The following is a 21668-nucleotide window of genomic DNA, read 5'->3' as shown; positions in this document are numbered from 1 at the left end:
AGTCCTTCCTTACAAAATTAACAAAAATCAGCAGAGAATGTAGATCAATGTAGTTATTAACAACATTAAGTAATAAAAACCTGTCTACACTATGACTTTTGATTGTGTGCTTTTTTAAAGTGTGATCCCTCCAAATTATTTGATAGAATGGTAGAGGTTATAAAAATGGTGTATGCAAGGTCACCTTCACGCATACTTTGCAGTGACCTATTTGTTTTTATTGTCAGATGTTGCAACCCCGAAATAATTCCAAATGACTGAAAAATGTGGCATAAAATGTGATAATTTTACAAGTCAGTAACTGATTACACGTGTTAGAGTGGATGAAAAGTTTTGTTGGCACTAGCTCAGATTTTATGGGTGAATAGCAACCATGTGGGGCATTAAACAAATGAATATAATAGTATTTGATCACAGCGTGATACAGCACGTTACGTTCCCTTTCATGTCAGACTCCAAACAAACTAACTGTGGTGTATATATAACAACTGCAATCCATGGTACCTCAACAGTGATTGAGTGTGAGGTGAAACACGAGTGTGACGGTCGATCAGGTCAGGTTAAAGAAGCGGAGAATTTCCAACTCCTGCGCCTTAGGCTGAAGAGCTGAACGAAAACCATATTAAGTCATTTGTACGGATTCCAGAGCTGTCAAGCGCCTGACTTTAAAACAGGCTTAGACGCAGGTCAAGTGAGATATGCTTCAGATTTAAAGAATTGTGTACTGATTGTTAAGAAAACATGCTTTGTTGGTACTACGAACTCTGCCACAATTGAGTTTTGATTTGATTCAAGAAGATCTTATTGATTTAAGACGATATGTACAAATTTATCACAATAAATAACATTTCACCTAAAGCAGGGTTTCGATGCATGGCTCGCGATTATTATTCCGGATTTATTGAGCCTGCATGTTACCTAGTCTAGGGCATGTGCACATTGCCTTCAGCTGTTTAATGTGCTGGGGCACACTCATGCTTGTTTTACAGGGTGAAGGCCTTTTAAGTCACCACTCAAGTTGTTTTTGTTCTTGTGGACACTAAATTTGAAGTCCAACTCCTCAGTCATTCATGAACTGATCTTCTTACAACTTGGCAGCTATGCAGCATGGGCCTGTATCTATCGATGCTTGGAATTAGAAATACTGTACTTGCAAACCCTTCGTTACAATCTAATTTTATAGGAGTCAAAATGACAGTTATTTTTCTGTTGTTGTAAGGAAAAACTGGCCGTTTGGCTGACTGGAGCCATTCCCTAAAGTGGTTTAGCATAAAGCAGATAATGATGGGGAACCTTTACAACAGGGGTGTCAAATTCATTTTGTTTCGCAGGCCACGTTCATGGCAATTATATCTCGAGAGGGCTGGCCCAGTTATTTTTGGCCTAATTAGTGGTAAAAACAAAATCCCACCAATTTTTCACCCCCCAAAAATAAACATATTACGCAGAAGGTTGAATTGGTCCAACATTTATTAAAACATTAGAATGATTGCCCACACACCGTAATTTTCGCACTATAAGGAGCACCCAAGTATAAGCCGCCACCCACCAAATTTGGAACGAAAACTGCATTTGTTCATAGATAAGCCGCACTGGACTATAAGCCGCAGCTGTCCTGTATTATGGGATATTTACACCAAAAGATATTAACCGTGCCTGCGTGGGTTTTCTCCAGGGACTCTGGTTTCCTCCCACATCCCAAAAACATGCGTGGTAGGCTGATTGAAAACTCTAAATTGTCCATAGGTATGAGTGTGTGAGTGAATGGTTGTACAGGTATGTCTCATTGTGCCCTGCGAGTGGCTGGCAACCAATTCAGGGTGTACCCTAACTCCTGCCCATAGTTAGCTGGGATAGGCTTCAACCCTGTGAGGAAAAGTGGCATGGAAAATGAATGAATGAATGAATGAATGATTGATATTAACCGGTAACACTATTTGACAGCGGCATCATATGACTGTTATAAGACCAAATGAATGAATGACTATGAAGCTTTGAACCAATTGGCTGCAAAGCTTTATTGTAGAGCTGAAACGAATACTCGAGCAACTCGAGTAACTCAAGTTTAAAAACTGATCAGAGTAATTTTGTTCACCTCGAGTAATCGTTTATTTTGACAGCTCTAAGCATCACGTTTTGCTCGGACTACTTTTAATGCGGGACAACGCGCTGGTGCGTAGAGGAAGAAGCAAAAAAAAAAAAAACTTACTGCAGCCGACAGCCTCTACAAACGACGCCGACGTTGCTAAATACTAGCCCGCACATGCTACGTTAGTTGCAGGTAGCGTCTGATGAGTCTCATAGAGATCACATGTATGTTGAACTAGATGCGAAATGACAGACTAGGCCGCGTCTGGGCAGCGTTACCAAACAGCCGCCATCTTAAAGCAGTAGGGCGCTAAGCGCTAATAAAGAGCGCTAAGCGCTAATATATAAGATTAACGTTACTGTCACTACTAGCTCACGTAACGTTAGCCCTGCGGCGGGCTAGGTTTCTATTAATTAAGACCACTTTCGATGCGTGGCTAACGTGTCTTACATACAGGCTTTAACATAACATAGCGTTGTGGAGTGATGAGGGTGTCAAATAAAAACTCAATAATGCTAACTATCAATTTTAGCTCAGTAGTCATTGCTGGATAAAACACCAAGTAGCACTGGTCCCTAATGTGCTCCAATACAGCCTGTATCATACATTTATTTTGAACACTGCAAAAACTCAAAATCCTATCAGGACTTACAGTTTAGACTGACTTAAAACTTAACTAGAACTTAAAAATGGCTTGACACAAATACAAATTCAATTGAAACACGTGGGAAAAAATTCGAACTTTTAAGTGATGTGTGTTATCAAGCGTAACAGCATATATATATATATATATATATTTTTTTTTTAAATAAGATCTAAAGGTTTTTTGAGTGAAAGCAGTGACTTAGTCTTTTTTTATTCTAGTTACATCTGAGATGCAATTGTTGGCTGTTTTCAACAATAGACATCGAAATTAAAGACATTGATTGACTGAAAATGGTTCAAGATTAGATGAAATGTCTTGTTTTCTCATGTATATTTCTAATTGCTCTTCACCTAAAAATATATTTGTTTTATCCGATTACACGATTAATCGATAGAATTTTCAGTCGATTACTCGATTACTAAAATATTCGATAGCTGCAGCCCTACTTTATTGCTTCAAGTAGTTTGATTTTGCCATCCCTGCTCCTTTGCTGCCACCTGCTGTCATCACTGTTGTTGTCTAACATGCCTCCTAGTAGGGCTGGGCAATATGGCCTTATGTACGTATCACAGTAAATTGAGCAGGTTTACCTCGATAACGATAAATGACAATAAGTTCGCCCGAGTGGACTGTTATATAATTTGAAAATCTGAATTAATGCATGAAATACAAATTAACTGTTTCTCGTTGATTTATTTACCAGCTTTCAATTTAACAATTGTACATACAGCCTAAACATTAAGTACATACAAAATTCTTGTAATCAATAAGAATTCAAGTACTGTATGAACATTTATAACAGCTTGTATGACTTCAACAATGTATATTATAAAAATCAATACAACTACTGTGCAAACATGTCATTGTAACACAAATGACTAACAGCTTGAACAGTACACTTCAAACAACTTATTGATAATGGCTGCTGTGACATAATTACTCAACACAAGTGTTTACTTCAAGGTTAAGTTTTTTTTTCCAGAGCATTTTTTAATACGTACATGCACGCACACACATGACCACCCCCCCACACACATTAAAGCTATATTGTTCTTATGCCAATGAAAAATTTAAGATTTTATGATGGTAGTAATGAGACAAAATAACAGAATGGCAGAATAAAGGGAGACCATACAGAAAATTCGCTGTGGTCATTAAAGTGACGTTTGGATTATAATTTATGATGAATGCTTTACCATCATATAAAATATCAACGAAATCACACATACAGAAATACAAAATAACGCGACATTCTAATTGCTAGATGCATTCCGCGCACAATTCACTCATTGAGTTCAGCCATTTCGACAAGGTTAGAGCCACTATCCGACTCCATCACGTTCATATGTATCCGCTGTTAGCCGCTAGCGTTAGCATGTGGCCTGGCTACCAGTAGAAAGCACTGAAAACACAGGCTCCTAAAATCTTGAGAACCAGGGAGGAAAGCGGGTGAAAGCCCGTCTGGAGGCCGCCAAGAGTCTACTTAATGTCGGGTGAAAATTTGGTGAAGCTCACTTAAGCCCGACTCCATCACGTTTGCTTGTAGCATTAGCCGCTAGTGTTAGCCTACCGGGCTTCTGTTTGAGTTCCTGATAACCACGTGACTTCATACGTAAGCACACTGACTGCTTTCGTAAAGGGGAATGAACATAGCCGAACAACACAGAGTCAAGGTGGGATGAAAAGACTATATTTTCTTGTTTTATTAAATTACCGAATTTACCAACGTGGTCAAAATTACGTCGGTCATCGTGAAGAATTTCGGTGACGGTAAATTTTCGGTGTACCGTCCAGCTCTACCTCCTAGCATGCATTGCAGCGCTACAGATGTAAATAACAATCTAAATCAATGTTCTGTGGTAATTATTTCTTCATTTACTGTTCCGGCTGTTTCATTAATTGATAGTTATTGTATTTGGTAACAATTAATTTGACAGTGGCGCCATAAGACTGTCATTTAACAATCATAATTATGACATGACACTGACCCGGTTGAGCCTTGCAGCTGCGAGCGAGGGATTTCTCTATGCATTTTTGGGACATAAAAAATAGCCAATACCATAAGGACAGTATGACGGAAAAATTTTGCGGTTTTGAGACCTTGACGTTTTCATACCACAGTATACCTTGAAACCGGCAATTGGCACATGTCTAATAACGAGTCAAATTTTACGCCAGATGTATGTCGTATATCGATTAGTGCTGCAATGATTACTCGATTAACTCGATTATTCGAGTAATTCGATTAGAAAAAAAGATTCAGATCAAATTTTGCTGCTTCGAGTATTCGTTTAATTAAAGTGACATAGTAATGGTTTATTTTGAAAGTGTTTGCATTTAGTTTTATTGATTTGGGTGGATACACTGCCCTCTATTGGCAACAGTCAATATGAAATAACTCATTTCACATGGCTGAATCTAGCTGTTAGGTATATTTATTTTTTGTGGAAATATGTGTTTGAACCATTTGTTAAGGGCATTGTTATTAAAAAATAAATAAATAAATAAAATATATTAAAAAATGTTAGCATTCTATAGCATTCAAGCTAGCGGACGTTTGCTATGCATGCTAGCCAATTGTTCTTTTGCCGTACTTAGATCCACATTTATTTATTTTTTTATACCGTTTGAAGCTCAGCTCAGGTATTTTAATTTTTTATGTTCCTTATTCCAGTGCTCCCCAAACACGCATTTGCTACCGGTGTTGTGCCGAAAAAGTCTCAAGTCTCTCCGTATATCTTCTCTGTTACTGCAACCAACTGCCGCACACGCCTTCACCATTTTGATTATTAATGTTAACAAGCAGAAAAACTCGCCATAATAGGAGGAATTTACGTAGGGTTAATTCGTAAAAACGACGAGCTGACGAACAATATGGCGCGGAGGCGTGGTTGTGACGTCATGTGAGTGGGGTCTATAGCGTCCCAGCACCAGTCAATGTAAAATGTAACTTAAGCTGCTGTTGGCTGTGTGCTGCGTCCAGCGACGTCTTTACACAGCGTTTTTACGGGGAAAAGGCCACCTGCTAAGCCAGAAGCGGAGCCGAAAACCAAGTCCATTCTGCATGATATGTGGCTTAAAAACTAGCAAACGAGGCAACAAAAGCGAATGCACTGAGAGCATCATACATCATGGCGAACCATATTGCTAAAGCTGAGGAACCTTTCACAACTGAAGAACTCGTTACGCTTGGGACCACGGATATTTGTCGACAAATTTATGAATTGCTGCTGATTAAAAAAGGTTGATTCAGTGTATGGTGAGCGACATTTTCCCTGCATTATTTGAACTAGAGTTCATCAATTAATCAACTACTAAAAGAATCGATAGTTGCAACCCTAATGTCGATGCGTCGTCTGTCGAGGTACCACTGAATGTTTTACGACAATATTTCATGTGAGGTGAGGAAGATACAGTACCTTCCGCAACAGTGAGCTGCAGGACACAATTTCAAACACTTGCCATCCCTTTAATTTAGGATAATATACAGTCATTACCAGGCTTCAGTCAGGAGATAGTTGATACCCACAGTTGACTGTTTGACATACATAACTCATTATTTGATTCGTACAGCTTTTCATACTCCTTGGCATGTTTCTAGTCGTCAAGAGGGATATGGACATATTTGACCTCACAATCCACCCTCAAGGGGCGCTTTTTACAGCTGGGCTTTTTAACATACCAATCAGAGCAACAGCACTGACTCCTATATGGTAGTTGTTGCAATTTTTGGCTTGTCCGATCAAAGGATGAAGCAAACAAAACATGGGAATATTTATTTTGCTTCAAAACAGACAAAATATTTCAGATGGATTGAATTAAAGAGACTTTTAGTTAATAGTAGGGATCGTTCTTTACACCTACACGCAAACAGAAATAGTGCAGAGGATAGTACTGCCACAAACATTCAAACTGGTATCCTGCCAATACACAGCCACGCCAACCCACTCGGAAAATGAGTGTGTTTTGAAGTAAATCAATACAAAAACAGCTACAGTACATAGAGTGGGTGTGTAGACTCGGAGTCGTGGTTACAATAATTTATAGCTAGTGAGGGCGGATTTAACACTATTTTAAATGAATAGCCACAGACTGACATGAACATGAAGAATGAAAATAATCTAAAACTATTTTACTGAAAGTACTTCAAGTCAGGTTTATTTTTGCGTTCCCGAATCCCAAACAATAAACAGCAATGGCAGGCAATATACTGTATGTACTTTTTGTTCAGGATTAAACAATACTTTCTACTACAAGAGTAGCCATACCGCTGTCACAAAACACATGCGCACACTACAACATGACGAAGGCACATCACCAACATCACCATGTCTTCTGAGCACATTAATAAACCGTTTTGAGATTGTCCAACAAGAAGCGAAAACCAAGCAGGCAAATGAAACACGCCACTTCTGCTTCATAACTTACCGTCTGCGGTGGGATTCACCCAATGCTTAGTAGTCCTTTCAACACACGGCGCCTAATTGGCGACACCAAAAAGTCCTCGCGTGCAGCGCAAATATCCGCAGACTAAAGTAAACACCAAACAGCCCGGAAAGACAGAAGCATGTCAGACTAGCAACGGTAGTGTGTCCACACCACCGTTCTGTCGAGAGGGAGTGAGCCAGTGAGGCAGACTGGTAGGAGGCGGTGGGCTGGGACTGCCGAAACCGCAACTCACTGATAGGACAGCCGCAGTCTCGGCCTTAACCCGCTCACTGCCACTCAAGCGATGCCCCTCCGCCCCCTTTCATCAGGGGAGCCGAAATAAATTATATATTTTTAAATTGGTCAGACAATAAATTATTACAAATATAGCGATGCACGATAATATATTTTTCCACCGATACCAATAACCGATAATGTCAAGCCGATAATTCTATTAACTCATTCACTCCCAGCCATTTTCACCGGAGCAAGGCCCTTCACTCCCAGCCGTTTTACTGGATTTTGACTGATTTTGCAAGGCCCACAGAAATTTCTGTTCTATTGCTATACAAACATGGAATCCACCGAAAGAAAGATTAGACTCTTCTTTCAGTGGAACAAAAGTTCATATCTTTTTCCATCCTTTAGAAATCAGCATTAGAAAATAGCTTAGTTTGAGCAGTTTTCCAATTTCTGATAAAAAGACGGAGAAATTGAGCTTTTTGTGAAAGCATGCATTTCAAACATAACTTTGACATTACCACAGCTATTTTTTGCTTTAGTTTCGTCCCATCAGAATGTTTTCCTTTTACAAAAGAAACAACAAGACAAATAGAGCTTTTGATTGCAAAGTAACAATTTATTTACACAAAACTAACTGAGAGATGACGCTGTTGTGGCCGCGACAGCCGGGTTAAACTTTTCCCTCATCGCCGCCTGTCTCTGCTCGGCGAGCAGCACGGACTCACAGATTCTGCTCGGTCGTCCAGCAACTGGCATCCCGGGTGTCCTTTAGGTTGTTCTGCTCGGTCATCCGCCGCCTGGCATCCTGGACGCCATTCAGTCGTCTTCCGCCAGTGCCCCGTCCGTGTGGCCCGGCCGTTCGTTGCCGGTGAATCAGTGTTATTGCTTTAAAATGGATTTTCAGCTTTGTGCTTTGGAGCTAAATTGAATCAAAAGCCAGAGATGTCTCTTGAAAAAAAACCCGTAAAAGACGTATAAATACGTCTTTGGGACACTGAAACAATTAAAAATACAACGTATTTATACGTTTTTGGGAGCAAATGAGTTTTAAAAAAATGGTCCAGACACGTATTCCCACAAAAAAAAAAAAAAAAAGGCCAAAATTACCTCTAAACTAAATTTCGAATGCATTAAAAAAAACACATTAACTCAAACAAAAACTTAGCTTATGTTGGTCTTAACAGGGAGAAGCTGGATTCAGCCACGTGAAATGAAGCAGACTAGAGGGCAGTGTATCCACCCAAATCAATAAAAATAAATTCACTTTCAACTTTCAAAACAAACCATTACAACGTCACTTTAACTAAATGAATACTCAAAGCAGCAAAATTTAATTTGAATTTTTTTTTCTAATCGATTACTCCAGTTAATCGATTTTAATCAAAGTTATGTTTGAAATGTATGCTTTCACAAAAAGCTCAATTTCAGTCAGAATCAGAATTTGGTAAATTGCTCAAACTAAGCTATTTTCTAATGCTGGTTTCTAAAGAATGGAAAAAGATAGGAACTTACTTTTTTTCCTGCTGAAAGAAGAGAGTCTAATCTTTCCTTTGGTGGGTTCCGTGTTTATATAGAATAGAACAGAATTTTCTGTGGAACTTGCAAAATCAGTCAAAATCCAGTAAAACGGCAGGGAGCGAAGGGGGTTGGACCGGTGAAAATGGCTGGGAGTGAATTAGTTAAGAGCATTGTTAAAAAAAAAAAAAAAAAAAAACACGTTAGCATATTATAGCAGTTAAGCTAGCGGACTTTAGCCAATTGTTCTTTTGTTGTACATAGATCCTCATTTATATATATATATATTTTTTTTTACTGTTTGAGGCTCAGCTTAGGTATTTTAATTTTTTATGTTCCTTATCCGATTACTCGATTATTCGAACTAACTACTTCATCGATTAATCGACAACTAAAATAATCGATAGCTGCAGCCCTAGTTACTACCCACCTCTGGGTACAAGACACCAGTGGCAAATCAGACAACAGATTAAGTTATGATTTTTTGCTCATTGAAATTGCCCGATGTTTTACACTTTGTCAATTTGTGAATAATTATCTTCATCACCTTCATACTTTGAGTGTAATTTTTGTTTGGTGGTTTGGAGATTCGTCTACTGTAAAATGGGTGCATTGGCTTAAAATTGAGGAACTCTAACAGCTAATCGATGCATGAAAATGAGCACAAAAATCACAACAATGGGAAAGGCTTCAGCTCTTGAAGTGAACTGATTTTTGGAAGATAATATCTATTCATTGCGATTAGGAGAGGGAACCTCTTGGTACCTCATGATATGATACAATTTGCGATACAAAGATCACGATAACGATCTAACAATATGGCGATTATTGAAACATTGGTCAGGAAATCGTTCTAGGATATTCTAAAAACAACTAATAAACAGAAAAACAAGCTTCTGCTGTGAATTGGAATGAGTTTATCACTAGTACACGTCCAATCCGTTTGAACTGGGAGGGTTGCAGCGAATGAACGAATTTCTTCATTCGCTGCCATCTCTCCCACTTCAAACGGATTGAACGTCTATGGCCGCCAGTGGCAGCCAATGGCAGCCAATATGGTAATTTTGGGCCATTTAAGATCATGTACCTCTTGATTTTTCAGTTACTTCCTGTTGATTTGGGGGTATTTTATGGGTCACTTCCTGTTTATTTTGAGTTACAGAACAGGACGTGACCTGGGAATCACCCAAATTAATAAGCAGTGACTCAAACTCAACAGGAAACGACCTGTAAATGCGCTAAAATGAACAGCAAGTGTTCTGTAAATGCCCCAAAAATCAGACCAAATGACTGTGAATGCTCTGGTTTTGAATGAACGAACGTTCCCAGTCTAAATGGATTGGGCGTCGAGCACAGTCAATGGCAGCCTTAGAGTTAACTGAGACACTATTATGGTGGAAGATTTTGGGAGCAACTTGATGTTTTTTTTTTTTTTTGTTTTTTTAAATTGACACCTTTTTAAAACGATATCTCCAGTCTTGACAGGTTCATATCAATAACCTTTTGGGATACAAAGTATCACGATATATCACCATTTCGATATTTTGTCACACCCCTAATTGCAATATTAATTAGCCCAATTATCATGTCTAGATTCCGTGGATCTGAAATTATGTGCAATGACAATAAATGGCTAATCTATTCTATTTTACAAATACTGAATGTTTATGAGTGCAATGTACAAAAAAAATCTCATGTGGTGAAAGACTCCATTGCACATGCACACTGTACAAGATGAATAAAAAATAATGAGCGCATTTCACCTCTCCAAACTGAGCACTTTTCTAAATAAAGCCTCATGGACCATGTTAATAAATTGTGTTTGCAAAAATGCTTTCTCAGCAGGGGGGAGGTTTTATCACTGAGAATGCTGGGAAAGCAGAGGGCCATACCTGGCTTTAATTCCAGCTGTCTGCCAAGATTAAGGCACAGTTCATATAGCAAACAGTAATCATCTGCAGTCGTGAAGCACTCCAACGCATCTGGCGTCCAGGCCAGTCAAAACCAGAGTCATTTAGTGCTTTGTGATTATCTGTTATAATAATAATGATAGCAAATGCACTGATGCATAATGACATCCTTACCTTTTGCCTTAGCATGTATAATGCCAATGCGCAGGGAGTGGGTGTGTAGGGGCGATTTTGACTGCATGGATCTTAAAACTTTAAACCACATCAACGGCCATACTGTGCTTGGAATGACAGAGGCCCAACGGGAAAACCCAAAGGCCCTTGAGATGAGTGAAAACAACTCATCAATTTGACTAGTGCAGCAGAAAGCACAGATATAAGAAAGAGAGTACAAGAAAACAAAAGATAAACTCTGATTAATTTAAATTACTTAAAACTTTCGATTGTAGTGCATTGTTATAACATAGAAGCGGCAATAGAAAAGGAAGGCAATGTGAAATAGGAATTATGTTTGGATTAGAACTAATTAAGGGTGTAACGGTACATGTAATAGTATTGAACCGTTTCGGTTCGTGGTGCTCGGTTTGGAACGGACGCGTACCGAACGAGTTTCTGACGTAATGTAACCCTTACTTTTCGAGGCTGTGAGTCGATCGGGTTACAGTTTCTTTGTGTAGATTATATTTACTCCGTCTTCTCTACTATAATGAAGACCAACACAGTAGGACAGTATAACACAGAAACGTCAACGGCACGACAACGTGGCCGCCGCGAGAACGCAGTGAAACGCGGGCGTTAGAGTCAATCAGCCAATGCACACTATTCGCAGTGCGGCCGCGTGTTAGATGCGTCCCAGAAGCGGCTCAACACGACGCACGCGAAAAGAACGGCAGAGTTTATTATTTGACACGAGACGCGGCCGTCCTGCGTCAATACTACTACCGGTAGCTAGGATCGGGCCGGAAGTCACTCGTTTAAAAATACGGTGGATCCAGTCGATTTTCAAACTAATATGCAATCGTAACCTACTTTTTGAGTTCATCAGATCTCTTGAGTGGTAGATCGGGGCACAGTTGACTTGTCTTTGTTGATTTACTGCTGTCTTCTCTGCTATAATAATAACCAACACGGCCCCCTGTTCAATACAAAACCCTCCTACCACAACAAAATAAGTAGGAACTAATATTCACAAGGAACTTAAGTTATACAACATAAAATATACAATATAAATGAATACTACATCACGTTTGTAAAATATAAACACATAATAAAATAAATAATAGCCCATTTAAATAAAATAAATTGAAATGAGGTAAAACACCTGTAATTAAATAAGAAGAAGAATACACACATCCTGCTTACACAATTAAATTTATTAATTTCTGTGTGGCGCTTTAACTTGAGAAAATCCACCAATGAAGCTTTTGAAAACCGTTCATAAGAAAAAAAAATGTTTCATTGAGGCATTTCATTTGTAAAATACATGTTAAAATCTTGCCATTGGGATTGCTTTTCTCTTTAGCACAGGACTTGTTTTTTCTTCTTTCTTTCAGAAAGAAAGCTGACCAATACGCGGGGTCTGAAAGCCAAATTGTTGGATTATCTTTAAATAAATACCCGCTACTTTTTTAGCCAAATTCTAGCTTTGTATAGGCTAATGTTCCAATTGTTAAAAGCACAAAAGTGTATAATAAAAAACCAGCACATTTATATTTTGCATTTTGTTTCTTATACCCCTTTCCCACTGGCCAAAAAACCCGTGTCAACCCACTAACAATCGGCTTTTGGTGGCAGTGGGAAAGGTGCAGCGACCCGCCTCGACCCGTGTCAATCAACCCGCCAAGCGACCCGCGTTAAAATCACCTCGGCTCTGATCGCCATGCAGTGTGAAAGCAAAACCCCGGGTCAACAGTCAACACCCTAATCTACGTGGTGACGTAGGCTAGTACGTGATGTGTCATTAAAAAAAAAAAAAAAAAACATGTGCTCTAGCCCGGATCCACATACGGTGAACAGTCGGTGTAGCAGCGTTAGCAATAGCCATAACAGATGAAACAAAGGCTCTTCTCCTCCTCCTGTGACGTACACGACTCCTTTCAATTTCAGCACAAGCACAGTGTGGATCCTTTGCTGCATTTCGACCATTTTGCGGGCAGTAAAACGCATGAAAATAGAGAACACAAACGGAAAGGAGGCTTCCATGTTGCTTTGCATTGTTAACTTCCTTGAACTGAATGAATTCGGTCGCACTTGTCGAAGCGCATCTTAGCGTGGTGACATCACGCACCTTACACACGGCTGAGCAGGGGTGGGGGTTAGACGGGTGAAAACAAACAAAAAAAAAAAAGACACGGCTTTTTTCGTCAATGGGAAAGGTGCCAAATGCCAATTGCTAGTGGGATGCATCGGCTTGGAAAAACGCGCGTTGACCCACTAGTTTCAGTGGGAAAGGGGTATTACTGTACCGAAAATGAACCGAACCGTGACCTCAAAACAGGTACGTACCGAACCGATATTTTTGTGTACCGTTACACCCCTAGAACTAATATTTCTCTTTTGTCATACTGTAATTTAATACAGATCTGTCCGCCTCATTTAGGCCACAGATCCCATTCAAAATGTTAACTTTTCTTTCCTGCTTGAACATTACAATTACAAATACAGCAGTACCTGTACTTACTGAAGTAGTTTCCTAATTTGAAAATTCTCCAAGTAGAGACATGTTTTCCATGTAAATGCCCTCATTCCTTCCAAGCCCCACAAAATAGCATGCCGCTCGAATGCTATGTTTAGACCGCAAGGCTGCGTGACGTCACCATCGTAAACCGGAAGGTGGTCAACATAGAAGCGCGCTCGCATACAACCCATGCTAGTACTGATTGTTTTCTTCCGGTAATCTTTTAAAATAGAACATGCCAAGTAAACACTGCTGCTATGGCACTTGTAGAAACGACGCTAGACCTTACGACATATGAAGGACGGTTTCTTCATAAATCAGAAATTTAGAATAATGTAAAAAAAAACAAGAAAAAAAAAATAAAAGTTAATACAACCATGCAAAGCTGTCAAACATGAGGGGCAAATGAAGAGGACGCTGGGATACACACATAAACATACAGTAGAGGTCCTTCTTTGCCAACTGGATTCCAGGATTGTTAGGCAATAGCCAATGGCAGAGAGGTTTTACGTACCGTATTGGCCCGAATATAAGACAGTGTTTTTTGCATTGAAATAAGACTGAAAAATAGGGGGTCGTCTTATATTCGCGGTCTAGACATTATACCCATTCACGACGCTAGATGGCGCCAGATATCATTGAAGCGATGTTCTGTCATGACAGATCTCACTCTCCCTATTCACGATGCTAGATGGCGCCAGATATCATTGAAGCGATGTTCTGTGTCACTCATGACAGATCTCAGCTAATAAAGTTTAACCAGTTAGCATTATTTTATTGCAATGTTTTTCCTTATTCAGATTTGCTTCAAGACTACAGTTACAGTTAGACTTCACTTTGATGGTTAATGCACTTATTGCAATTTTGTTGTTTTATCACAATAGATTGGTTTATTTACATTTCAAAAACCAGAAGCCATTCTTTTACGAATGTGATTGCACTTTAGTTTAGATATTTAAATGTTCAGATATTAAGATTTGAATGAGGCAAATTAACATGCTTTTTCTCTCAAATATACAGTATTGTTATAATCATTTGTTTCGGATGTACTGTAATTATTTTCTGTATAAAAAAATAATTTGGTGTTCAAAAAGTCTTTTTTCAAACTTGTGTCTTGAAAAAGAGGGGCTCGTCTTATAATCAGGGCCGTCTTATATTCGGGCCAGTATGGTATATCACGTTAGGTAAACTCTGGGGGAAGCGATTACCAGCCATACTGTATTTTTGCCATTTGTATCCTGAAATTTCTTTCGTGACAAGAGCCAATATTTTCTCATTGAGGCGTGTCTTAACAAGAAAATTCTATATGTAGTAACGTTCTTAAAAAGATCCTCTATTTTTAAGACAAGTAATTCTTAAAACAAATGTTAGTATGAGTTATAATAATTTGATATTAAAACCCCTCTTAATGTTTTTGTTTTAATAAAGTTTGTAAAATTATTTTAAGTGATAGGTCGCCATTCTTGTTATGTCGCAGTGCGTGACGTCACTGGCCCTGAATGCCGAAATTCCAGCGTTTCACTCGTTAGCTTTCACAACATGTCGTCAGTTCTACCCTTCCTATTTGAACCAGATCTGAAAAGTGAAGAGCAGGACAGCACTGTCGGTTCTTCACAAGACGAGTTTCAGGGTAAAATGCGTGCAGCAAATACCTGATAAGAAAAAAGTTGGGCAAAACTGGTGATGCGAGAGAGTCCTGTTGGTAACTCCGGTTGGGAGCAAGAGTGCATGCAGTTGGGATTCGGGAACTCCGGTTTTATTAGCAGATATTCAAGGTAAGCATATTGCATATTCAAACGTTTTCCCAATATAATTATGTAGAGTGTTAGAATCCAGAGCTGCCGTGTGCTTTACATAAAGTACAGGCCAAAGAGCACACCTTGTGTAATCCAGGTCTTGTACATTGTAACGCGTGGTAGCTAGGATACGTGTATAAAAGTACCAGAAAAGGGAGAAGCTTCCACTTATGCACATTTATTCACAAAAAATAATATTTCCACCTTGACCACTCTTCACTCGGGAGCTCAGCAGTACGCAAACACGCATTCCCTGACGAACTACAACTACAACATTGTTGTAAAGTCCACGTCAGAGTCACTGTCCTCACTGTAGCGTACCGTAGTGCTTTAATTATTTAGTATGATTTGGGGAAAACTCCCACGAAGAATAGTCAACAAAAAAGATAGCAATACTAATCCAAATCCGCGTTTTTTACTCACTCGAAGATCCAGGAATTAGACCGATCATGGCAACATCGCAGCCGCGATTAGGCCGTCGATTCCACAAAATAGACTGATCCGAAAAGCCGGGCAAAATGTTCGGGCGCCAGTTGTAACGCGTGGTGGGTAGGATACATGCATACAGTGACCAAAAATGGGGAGAAGCTTCCACTTATGCACATTTATTCACTAAAAATAATAATTCCACCTTGACCACTCACTTCACTCCCCTTTTTTCCATTTCACTGGAAATTGCATCCAAAAGCAGCACATCGTGGCATTTTACTTCGCGAGTTTAGGCAGCAATAAGCAATTGTTGAACACGCTACACATTCGGAAAGATGCCAATTACGTCATCACTGCGAGCCCGCAAACCATGGCGCCAACTAACGGTCAAAATATGGATTAAATATCATAAAATATTGCCATTGATTTAACATTTTATGTGTTTCTAACAACATATTTTAGTACAAGAGAACAATTGTGGTTTATTAGAGCCTACATGTATTTAAATCAGAGGATCACTTTAAGTAGAGGTACCACGGCAATAAGGAGGCAATTGCAATTCACAGAAAAACGAGTAACTATTTGAGAAAAATTTACTTCTCAGAGTACTACAAGAGTAGATTTGTGAGGATGAAACGCTATCCTTACGCCACTACTTTGGGCTACACTAGAGTCCTTCTATACATTTTTCCCATTTATTCTGCAAATTAGATTTTACTTTATTTTTGCCAAAGATGCCCACAGTGGCTCTACCTGTTTCACTAATGAGACGTCGCAACAATACAGTCACATGACCACACATAAGCTTGCAGTCGCAAGTCCTGTGATCATGTCGGGCTGTTCAATCATGTGGCATATTTAAGCACCATAAAAAATAAAGTATTTCACTGAGTGCTGCCGTCAATATTACTCGAAAGCGCGTACACCAACATCTCTCCCAGTTTTTATTTGGCACCATTAGACCATGGAAAACCAGAGATATGACCGTTTTAATTACATTATAGAAAATGTTTCGTCCATTAGAACACACTCATGCTCTTGGGAAAGGTGATGTTTAATTTCTGTAGTTCATCCCAGTCAGAATTTGTTAATTTTTGTGCATTTTTTTTTGGCCTAATATGATCATGTAATGCGTTAAATATTAACAGTTCATATATTGGAGATGACATTATGCTGAGAAAAAAAATATAACATTGTTTTTAATTTTAATTAAGGCTGGGACTTTAACGCGTTAATTTCGATTAATTAATTATAAAGCTTTTAACGCGTTAAAAATTTTAACGCAATTAATTGTTTCAGTTCCATTTGTCCGCATGCGGAACCTTCCTACTCATGTGTTTCTGGTACGCCGGTAAATCTGATGCACAAAAACAAACGCTAACAGCAGCAGTGATGGGAGGTGACATTTTATTTGGACAGTTATGGGCTAGTTTTCCCCTATAAAACGCATCCTGATGGGACAATGGACAGGAGCATCGTTTTGTGCAAGCTGCCGACGCGGCCGTGCGCCTTCCTCGTTCCCCTCTTCCCGCCCGCCCTTTAACCAGGGCGCGGCGGCGGCGAGGGTCCCGGCGGGGTCGGCTCGGCGGTCACGGTTGCACCCGGCGGGCTGCCTCGGCCGGCGCTTGTGCAAGCTGCTATACGATTACGAAAAGCAGACCAAAGAAGACCGATTGAAGTCTGTCGAGTATGTTGGTTTGACACGGGACCACTGGACTTTCTTGAGCAATTCTAACTATCTCGGAGTGACCGCACATACAATACAAGTCATCAACAATGAATGGCATTTGGCGTCTTTCGTCCTGACTGTGCAAAAAGCCAACGACAGACGCTAAAGAGTAAACTGTGCAGACCAGTTTTTTTTTTTTTTTTTGGTAGCTGAGTCCTGGGAGATTGAACAAAAAGTCACAACAATTGGTACGGATTGTTAAAAAACTTAATGTTGAAATGTTGCACTTTGTTATTTTCTTGCAGTTTAATTATCAGTGTTTACATTTCACTATTTGAAAGAAAATGTTTGGCACTATTTTATGCCTCATAGTTTCATCTTGTAACGACTGAAAAGTAGTTAGTTACTGTTTTTTTAACTGTATACATATCTAAAGAAACATTTTTTCAAAGAACATAAATAATCCGGGGCCTGAAACACTTGAAACCTGAATAGCTGTATTAGCACTTTGACCAATTGTTTGCTGATGACATTACATGGGTCATTATCAATATACGGTGCCTTTGAGAACTTCCAACTTGCCCAAAAAAAAGCTGAGATTTTCCATTCAACTTCACATTTATAGTATCAATTACCTGTTGTACTGTTAGGAATGCACGTCGGTCAAGCTCCCACACTTTTTTAATAATAACTACAAGCAGACAAAGTACACGTAAACAGCAAATTATGTCAACTCTGTCATGGACAAATTCAAAGCAGAATAAATATATTCTAATTGCATAGTGATTATAAAATGTATATTTTCAGGAAGGTTTTTTTGTCCTTATCTACAGCCTACGTTTTGTTTAATTGGAAAAGTATTTGGATAATAATTAAATTAGGGGAAATTATTTGATTTTCCTGAAAATCAACAAAAATTCTAAATTCTTTTCTTAATAAAATCTGTCAACAAAGATATGTGGTCAAATTTTCAGCTGATACTATAAGGCCCTTACTTGTTCATGCAGAAATCGCACAAAAAGTTTGCTAACTTGTGAAAAAAAATGCATTATTTTCCTAGAATATAAAAAATAACAGAGTGGACAGTAAACTGACAGGGTTGACCTAGCATGACAGAGTGGACAAATTGTGAAAGATCGTTGAATGAATCAAATAATTTAAATGTAAATATATATACCAGAGGTCCTATCCCCTTCAGATGGAACTACCAGAACCTACCAAAACACCAAAATGAGCCATAATTGTGGCATTCTACAACTTAACTCCATGGATGATTCTGCTGAATCAGCCAAACATTGAACTGTACAATGAGATGGTAAATTGCTGAATAACGATTGACCTGAAGAGAAACAAATGAACATAACTGAACACCAATGAGGCACATCTATAAACAAATTTTATTTCTGCAGAGGCATGGCTCAAGATGGTTCAATCTGTACAGAGCGCTTGTTCACACCCTGTGGTTCTGGTATTCGGCAAAGTACCTGCCAGTCATGGTACCAACAAATGTCATCCCAGGTACTTGGCCAATAGAACTTGTTTATGCCATGGCGGTGCATGCACTGAACTTTCACACTGTGCCCTTAGACCTCTCTGATGACATCTGAATATGCTTCATTGTCATTATTAACGACACACCAGTTTCCAATGTGTTTTACCGCAATCATATTTGGTCTCCAAGTATTTTCTGATGTCTTTCCACATGATGGGGACTCGTTAGATGAATCAGCAGGAGTGACCTCTTAAATGCTTGGTGGATTCTCATGGTGTCCTTTATGGCAGCTATTGCAGGTACTTCACTTTTGGATACAATATCCTTTTCTGAGATGAAGAGCAACTCGACAGATGTGTCAAGGCTTTTCAGCTTGTCATACTAGGTCTGAGCATCAGGGATATCTGTATCTGCTGAGCTCTTGAGGACCCCACCCACAGCATCTGGTGCCCCTTTGCCATGACTTGCCGCAAAGTAATTCCATGTCATTTCGTTGAATCCATACTAGTAGGGCTTTGCTGAGAGGGAAGTTATATGTCCTTTGTCGATACCGCATAGCAGGCCCATAACTGATAAAATTACTGTGACGTGTAGGTGTCGTTCTCTCACTACCTTCAAAACTGGATCGAGGTGGGCCCAGACTGACAAGGGATCATGTCTTTCGGAGGGTCATTTGGAAGCCCTTTCTTTTTCCAGATATTCTCTTCTTCTTTCAGTGTCAGCACCACGACTTTCCTGATTATCTCCTTACTGTCTTAGCTCCTTTTGATCTCGTACCTTGAAAATTTCAACACAAAAAGTGTAACTTAACCAATTTAATGGGGAGTAAATCTGCCTTGCCCAATCAAACTAGGCTTTCTGTAGTGCTGCTCTGATCCATTTTTACCATGTCTAGCATGACCCATTATAAAATGTACGTAATAACTCTTATCATATTAGCACGTTGACATTATCAGTATGTGGCTTAAACTTTTAAGAACCCTGTCCACCCTGTCATGGAAGCTTTGCTGACAGGGAGGACAATGACAGGGTGGAGATTTTTGTCTAATATTGGTATTTATTAACCACATGGTGGACCTTCAGTGCGCAAAATGGTTAAATTAGCAAGCAGACTGTGGACGTATTTACATACAGCTTTCAAATATATCAAATGTTTTTATAATAATTGATATTTTATAATGACAGAGTGGACAGGTTAAGCTTGACAACATCTGACTACACACCTAATATGACAAAAATTGTGAAACATAAGTGTAAATACATACTCAGCAACTAGCCTCTGTTTTAGTCACCGATAAAGGAAGACAAAATTGGTCTTGTGACATCACTGAAAAAATCAGCAGGTTTTCTAAAGAGGCAGTTTTCCCTAAATGACAGGGAGGACAATTTTTTCAGGGACATTGTATTTTTGGGGGAAAATGTTAAATATTTTCATGAAAGTAAGGATATGCATGGTTAAAATGACCAATTCTATCAAATAACTTGCTGTGGCAATAAGTTAATATGTAAAAACGTTTCATTTTTTATCATTTAACCATTTATTACACACACTGAAGTTAGCAGTGCAGTGTGTGGGACATGCCAAAATGGAGTATATCAAATGGAAAACGTACACATAAAATAAAGGAAACAGATTTTAAGAGACATGTTGTTGTCCAGATATGTGTGAAAATCTTTGTTCTCCCATAATAAGACATAAGATTTTAATTATTTGTATACATTTTCATGATAACTGGGTGTTTCTGATGAGGACACCAAAAGGCACTTTATATTGATAATGACCCACATATTAACAGTAATAAATTTGTTGTTAAGCTCAAAAAGGCTTTTTTTATTGAGAACATGATTTGTTTTGTCAATATATGGTTTTCAATTAGAATGCGATTAATTTCGATTAATTAATTACAGACCCTGTAATTAACTCGATTAAAAATTTTAATCGAGTCCCACCACTAATTTTAATGAATTAAAAATCAGACATTGTAAACAGTCACTCATTGTGTATTCTTTTCACCGAATACTTTTATACTTTTGGATGACTACTTTTCCTTTAGTAATGTTATTTTGAAGTAATGCTACTCTTACTTCGAGTAAAAATCTTTGGCTACTTTACCCACCAGTGTGTCACCCCTGACTTAAACCAATTGAATTATACAACTAAGGTAGTGAAGTAAAAATGAAGGATTGGGAAATAATAAAAACAGAAGTTGATCCTAAGTAGCTCTGCTCAAATTGTTCCACGGCTTCTGTCGAGCAGAGATTCAGAAACTAAGGTAATTCAATCCCTTTCACACCCTTGCAGCGAGAAGAGACCTCTCCCACCCAATTAGCGCTAACACCCCTGACATCTGCTCACAAGGACCCAAGGGAGCAAAGGATTGACTGAAAGTAGATGGAGAATTAAGGGCTATGTTACTCAAGTATAGAAAGTAGTAAAATAAGCAAACTAGAGTTAAAGTGTTCTACACATTCACAAGAATAACTACCTTCTTAATTTTTAGTCACCGAAAAGTTTCATGTACTATTCAGATATCACTGCTGCTCAAATAATTCCCATGTATTTGGTGATGGAACATTGCATTTTCGACATCTGTTCGAATGCTATGTATTATACAAATGAAGTTTTTGGTAGAATAATAAGACTCTGCTCTGCTTTGTGCTGCCATTTTTGTTTTGTCTGTGCAAAGGAGAACTTGCTTCCTCCTCCAACTTCAGTTCGCCAGTCTTTATAAGTCGACAATTATAATAATTGTAACATTGGCAGGTAAATCACA

General features: G+C 38.8%; 1 protein-coding gene across 4 annotated transcripts in view; it reads right to left on the bottom strand.

Moving 5' to 3' along the window:
• disp1 (dispatched homolog 1 (Drosophila)) overlaps window positions 1-21668 on the bottom strand; it is a 116462-nt gene that overhangs the window by 29527 nt on the left and 65267 nt on the right. Inside the window, exon 1 of one of the 4 annotated variants that reach the window (XM_057822747.1) lies at window positions 7164-7347. The exons of the other annotated variants lie outside the window; for them this stretch is intronic. The gene's annotated coding sequence lies outside the window, so the exon portion shown is untranslated. Of the gene's footprint in view, window positions 1-7163; window positions 7348-21668 lie in introns of those variants that run through there. 4 annotated transcript variants of the gene reach the window in all.

Source organism: Corythoichthys intestinalis, chromosome 19, assembly GCF_030265065.1.
Source record: "Corythoichthys intestinalis isolate RoL2023-P3 chromosome 19, ASM3026506v1, whole genome shotgun sequence".
In the NCBI taxonomy this organism is placed as follows: domain Eukaryota; kingdom Metazoa; phylum Chordata; class Actinopteri; order Syngnathiformes; family Syngnathidae; genus Corythoichthys; species Corythoichthys intestinalis.
Note: the sequence above shows the minus strand (reverse complement) of the source record. Positions and strands in the feature narration are given on the sequence as shown.